Raw genomic sequence first — 6603 nt, forward strand, 5'->3', positions numbered from 1 at the left:
AAAAAAAATCTAATTAAAAAATGGGCAGAGGATCTGAGTATTTTTTTCAAAAAGATATGCAGATAGCCAACAGGTGTCTCAACATCAAGGATCATCAGAATCATGCAAATCAAAACCAAAATGAAGTACACCTCACATCTGTTAGAATGGCCATTATCAAGGGGCATCCGGGTGGCTCAGTTGGTTAAGCGGCCGACCTTGGCTCTGGTCATGATCTCGTGGTCCCTGAATTCAAGCCCTACCTACGTCAGGCTCTGTGCTGACAGCTCAGAGCCTGGCGCCTGCTTTGGATTCTGTGTTTCCCTCTCTCTCTGCCCCTCCCCCACTCACACTGGGTCTCTGTCTCGGTCTCTCTCTCTCTCTCTCAAAAATAAACAAACATTTAAAAAAAAAAAAAAAAGGAGCAGCGCCTGGGTGGCTCAGTCTGTTAAGCCTCCAACTTCGGCTCAGGTCATGATTTCACAGTTCACGGGTTAGAGCCCCGCATCCTCGGGCTCTGTGCTTCCAACTCAGAGCCTGGAGCTTGCTTCGGATTCTGTGTCTCCCTCTCTCCCTGCCCCTCCCCGACTCATGCTTTGTCTCTCTCTCCTTCAAAAAAAAAAAAAAAAACAACAAAATTTTAAAAAATGGCTATTATCCAAAAAATCCAAGAAATAACAAGTATTGACAAGGATGAACAGAAAATGGAACCCTCGTGTATTGTTGGTTAACAATTTAAATTGGTGCAAGGCGCCTGGGTGGCCTTGTTACAGTCTGGCTCTTGATTTCAGCTCAGGTCATGACCTCAAGGTTTTGTGAGTTTGAGCCCTATGTGGGACTGGTGCTGATAGCAGGGAGCCTGCTTAACATTCTCCCTCTTTCTCTGCCCCTTCCCTGCTCGAGTGCTGTCTCTCTCAAAATAAATAAATAAACTTTACAAAAAAAAAAAAAAAAAGTAAATTGGTGCAGCCATGATGGAAACCCGTATGGAGCTTCCTCAAAGAATGAAAAATTGAGCTACCATGTGGTCTAGCAATTCCAGTTCTGGGTATTCATTAGAAGACAGTAAAAAATACTAACTCAAAAAGATATACGCACCCCCATGTTCACAGCAGCATTACTTACAATAGTCAAGAAGCAACCAAAGTATGTACCGATGGATGAATGGACAAGGAAAATGTTCGTATGTACAATGAAATATTACTCCACCATAAAACAGAAATACTGCCATTTGTGACAAAGTGGATGGACCTCAAGGGCATTATGCTAAGTGAAATAAGTCAGAGAAAGACAAATATGGTATCATCTCACTTACATGTAGAATCTTAAAAACAAACAAATAACCCCACAAGCTGATAGAACAGATTGATGGTTGCCAGTGGCAGGAGGGGAATAGGTGACATGGGTAAGGAAGTCAAAAGTTGCAAACTTGCAGTTACAAAATAAATAAGTCATGAGATGTAATACAGCGTGGTGACTATAGATAGTAAATTATATTGCATATTTGAAAGTTGCTAGGGGAATATATCTTAAAAGTTTTTATCACAAGAAAAAACATTTTGTAACTATGTACCGTGATAGATGTTAACCAGACTTAACGGGGTAATTATTTCACATCATACATAAGTATCATTAAACTAATATAACATTATACATCAATTATATTTCAATAGGAAAACTCCCCTCAAAAAATGGAATAAGCAACTTTGGGAGTCATTAGCATTTCAATGCTATCTAAATCCAAGGATTGAATTATTTCACCAAGAAAGTGATTACAGTGAAAGAACAGAAGTTGTGCAAGGAGTGAGGCCTGGGGCATAGGTGGAGAGATGAAGAGAAACCAGCAAAGAAAGGGAAAACAGAAAACTAGGAGGAAAAACAAAATAAGAAAATTGTGGAAGGCAAAAGAAAAAGAACATTTAAAGGAGGATAGAGTGACAAACTTTGTTAAATCCTACAAGTCTTGTTAAAAAGTGAGAACTGAGAACTGACTGAAGTCACAGAAGTCATCACGAACACTGGCAATAACAGTTTTGTGGAGCTGATGTGAAGCAAAAGCATGACTAAGGCCAGAATAAGGAAGAATGTCAGGAGAGCATTATAGGTAGCAAATTCAAGAGAGCTGAGTGACAAGCAGAGAATTTATGTAAATAATGAAAGAAATGAAAAGAAGTATCTTTTTTCCCTAGTATGTTGTAGTAATAATCCAAGAAGGGGAAACATGATGATTCAAGAGGGAGACATGTGAGTAATATGAAGCAACTATACGAAAACAAGAGGGATTATGGGGGAGCGGAAAGGCAAGTGTACCTACCTCTGGGCAGATCTCTTTGAGATACGTCTCAAAGATTATTTGATTTGATGATGGATTAGGTAATAAATACTAGGTACATGGAACAAACAAGCTTTGCAAAAGCAAAAATCTTACTGGCAACTATTTCTTTCTCTTTCTAGTTGGCCGTATTTTTGCTCCCACTATTTGATTTGCATACCTAGGAAATCTTGTTTGTTCCGAATTGTATTAGGCTAGTAATATTTGATACTGTATTTATGTTATTTCATTAATTACAACATAAAACAATGAAATGAGAAAAAAAAAATTAAAAAAAAATTAAAAAAAAAAAACAATGAAATGAGTGCAAAAAAAAAAAAAGGCTATTTCCCTGAAAATTGAATGCTTCTGAAAAACTTGATAAAAATATTTTCTTAAAGTTACTGTTAATTAGACAAGGTAAGATAAGCATATATACTGACAGAAAACATCATAAATGTATATAGAGACTGTGCACCCAGAAAGCTTTGTAAGAATGTAAGTTCTTGGTGCAGCCACTCTAGGGAACAGTACGGAGTTTCCTCAAAAAACTAAAAATAGGGGCGCCTGCATGGCGCAGTCGGTTAAGCGTCCGACTTCAGCCAGGTCACCATCTCGCGGTCCGTGAGTTCCAGCCCGGCGTCAGGCTCTGGACTGATGGCTCAGAGCCTGGAGCCTGTTTCCGATTCTGTGTCTCCCTCTCTCTCTGCCCCTCCCCCGTTCATGCTCTGTCTCTCTCTGTCCCCAAAATAAATAAACGTTGAAAAAAAAAAAAAAACTAAACTAAAAATAGACCTACCCTACAATCCAGCAATTGCACTTTTAGGTATTTACCCAAAGAACACAAAAAATACAGATACAAAGGGGTACATGCACCCCAATGTTTACAGCAGCATTACCAACAGTAGCCAAACTATGGAGAGAGCCCAAATATCCATCAACTGATGAATAAAGAGATGGTATACAAATACAATGGAATATTACTCAGTGATCATAAAGAATGAAATCTTGCCATTCATAACGACATGCCATTCATAACAACATTATGTTAAGTAAAATAAATCAGAGAAAGCCAAAGACCATATGATTTCACTCCTATGGGGAATTTGAGAAACAAAACAAATGGACATATGGGAGGAGGGAAGAAAAAGAGGAGAGAGGGAAACAAACCACAAAAAATAAAAGAGAACAAACTGAGGGTTGATGGAGTGAGGTAGGTGGGTGGGAGATGGGCTAGATGGGTAATGGGTATTGTGATGAGCACTGGGTGTTAAATGTAAGTGATGAATCACTGAATTCTACCCGTGAAACCAATATTGCACTCTATGTTAACTAAAATAAAATTAAAAAAAAGAAGTATCTAGGTTCTTTCTACTTTAAAGAATCTGATAATAAACTTTTATTTTGGAAGTGTGGGTTCAGGAAAGACACAATGATTTCCACTTAGGGAATCAATCCTTAAATAAAAAGTACAAATTTACTCCCTCTCCTCCCACCCAACAGACAGATTTAAAAAAAAAAAAATCACAAATGGGGCGCCTGGGTGGCTCAGTCAGCAGGGTCATGATCTCATGGTCTATGAGTTCAAGCTCCGTGTCAGGCTCTGTGCTGACAGCTCAGGGCCTGGAGCCTGCTTAGTATTCTGTCTGTCTGTCTGTCTGTCTGTCTCTCTCTCTCTCTCTCTCTGCCCCTTCCCTGATCATGCTCTGTCTCTGTCTCAAAAATAAATAAAAACATTAAAAAAAATTTTTTTTTTTAAATCACAAATGAATGTGAAAGTTTGAGTTATTAACAGCTCACATTAAAAAAACTAAATGTTTTGGAGCGCCTGGGTGGCTCAGTCCGTTAAGCATCCGGCTTCAGCTCAGTTTATGGTCTCACAGTCAGTGAGTTCGAGCCCCACATCGGGCTCTGTGCCGACAGCTCAGAGCCTGGAGCAGGCTTCAATTCTGTGTCTCCCTCTCTCTCTGCTGCTGCCCCACTTGTGCTCACTCTGTCTCTTACTAATAAACATTAAAACAAAATTTCAAAAAAATAAATGTTTATTATATATGTATATATATATATATTTTTTTTTTAATGATTTCCCATTGTGACTGTTTTGATTAAATGAATAGCTATCACCTCCAACTTGCATTGGATAAGAAGTTTCTGTTACTGTAAATTCAGCAAATAATTAGAAATCATTTTTTTAAAATTTAAGTATCCATATTAGAAATATTCCAGATAAAATGGTTAACATACTTTCCCTTCCTCCTTCAATAAGACTCTGTCTTTTCTCCTAATACTCAGAATCATCTAAAAAAATCAATTAGGTATTTCCTATGTATTAGTTTTGTAACTGTAGTACAAGTGATGTCCGCATTAAATGAACTAGACTTTGTCCCTGTGCTTAATGGAAGCAATAAGACTTCTTTCAGTTTTCCTCATCTCTCTCTTATCAGAAATCTTACCACTTGTGACCTGCTTGCTACCTGAATGCTTACTTAAGATTAATCTTTTTAAGGGTGCCTGGCTGGCTCAGTCTGAAGAGCATGTGACTCTTGATCTTGGAGTTGTGAGTTTGAGTCCCACATAGGGTATGGAGATTACTTAAAAAAATAAAATAACTTAAAAAAAAAAATAATTGTCTTTTCAAAACCTTGGCTTAAATAAATGACTTTTTCCCTTGCATGCCTACTCATTCTGTATTTTTAGCAAAAGTCACCCTTATGTTGTTCACTCACAAACTTCTCAATTAAGTATGAGTAAAGCAGATTTAATACTCAGAATTTAAATGTATTTAATAAATGATTTTATGTGTGGTAAAAATGCAGGTTATTATTTTTAGGATACTATACTTCTTTCACAATTACAGCCTTATTATTAAAATATCATATTAAACTTGAAAACCCACTGCCAATTGTTAATTTATTGATGATCTAGAGTTTGTGGTAATTATAGCATGATTAGAAGTTTACATCTGCTACAGCAAAAAAGGATTTGTAAAGATCAAGACTAAAATTATTACTTAAACCTTGAAAATATCTGCCTTCATTTTGTTTTGTTTTTTTGTGTGTGGAAGGTGCTGGACTATATAGAAATCTGCTGAATGGAAGTAATCAAATCACCTAATTCTACATACAATTCAGAATTTTTTTTGGCAAATTGCTGCTAAGCTTATTATTAAGCTACCTTAAAGGTGTTAACTAATCTCCAGTTGAACAAGTTCATCAACTTCAGGCTTATAAATTTCCTACTAAAAAAAAAAAAAAAAATTAAGCAAGTTCACTAACTATTCTCCCTGATATGTATCCAAATACCACTAGTATATATGAATTGGTCATTTTGAATATTAAAACGTATCATAAGGATAACTAAAAATATATTGAAAAATTAAAACTATTCAACATAAAATATATTTAGACTGGGATAATATAAACTCTAAAACTAAATAATATAAATTAACGTGTAAAAGCTTGAATTTAGATGTTCAGTTAAATTTTGATCCTACAAGGTTTTACGTGTTGAAATTCATTACTAAGAAAAGATAACTTCCCTCTCTCTTTTCCCTCAATTACATCTTCCACAATGCCAGTAGAGATCCTTTTCTAAAGCCTAAACCTGACTAAATCTAATCATGTCCCTCTCCTCCTTTCTAAAAACTTAACGAAAAAAAAAAAACCCTCACTAATAATGTCCCATTACCTGCAAGATTCTTCATCACTTGTTAGCCTGATCTTCCAATATTATTTGCTAGCACTGTGCTTTCCCATTTTGCCCACATGAACATATTTCAATTAATTCTTCAAAAATCTGCTAAGATTTCACCTTGTTTAATCACTAATATTTATTGACTATGACTATGTTACCAGTATTTTTTTAATGTTTATTCATTTTTGAGAGAGAGAGAGACAGACAGACGACAGACAGACAGAACATGTGTGGGAGAGGAGCAGCGAGAGCACAGAATCCAAAGCGGGCTCCAGGCTCTGAGCTTTCAGCACAGCCCCGGCGCAGGGCTCGAACCCACAGACTGTGAGAACATGACCGGAGCCGAAGTCAGATGCTCAACCAACTGAGCCACCCAGGCACCCCAACTATATTACCAATTTTAAGGTCCAGGGCTATGTGTTATAAATATGTAACTTTTAGATGATAAAATGCAGTCCTTGCCTTCAGAGTAGAACAATATGGTGACTTTCTCCCTAAAATATTACCCATCTCACAGTTACCTTCTTCAGAGCTACCTCTTTACATTAAATCTAATTCTTCTGATGCATTTATCATCCTCTACTGTAATTATTTACAAGACTGTTTAAGTTCGAATTTTT

General features: G+C 36.7%; 1 protein-coding gene across 3 annotated transcripts in view; it reads right to left on the reverse strand.

Annotated features, from left to right (window-relative positions):
- Positions 1-6603, reverse strand: part of BAZ2B (bromodomain adjacent to zinc finger domain 2B) — a 438023-nt gene that overhangs the window by 289215 nt on the left and 142205 nt on the right. The gene's annotated exons all lie outside the window — the stretch shown is intronic.

The sequence above is a fragment of the Herpailurus yagouaroundi genome, unplaced genomic scaffold (assembly GCF_014898765.1).
Source record: "Herpailurus yagouaroundi ecotype Mexico unplaced genomic scaffold, PumYag 140, whole genome shotgun sequence".
NCBI lineage: Eukaryota > Metazoa > Chordata > Mammalia > Carnivora > Felidae > Herpailurus > Herpailurus yagouaroundi.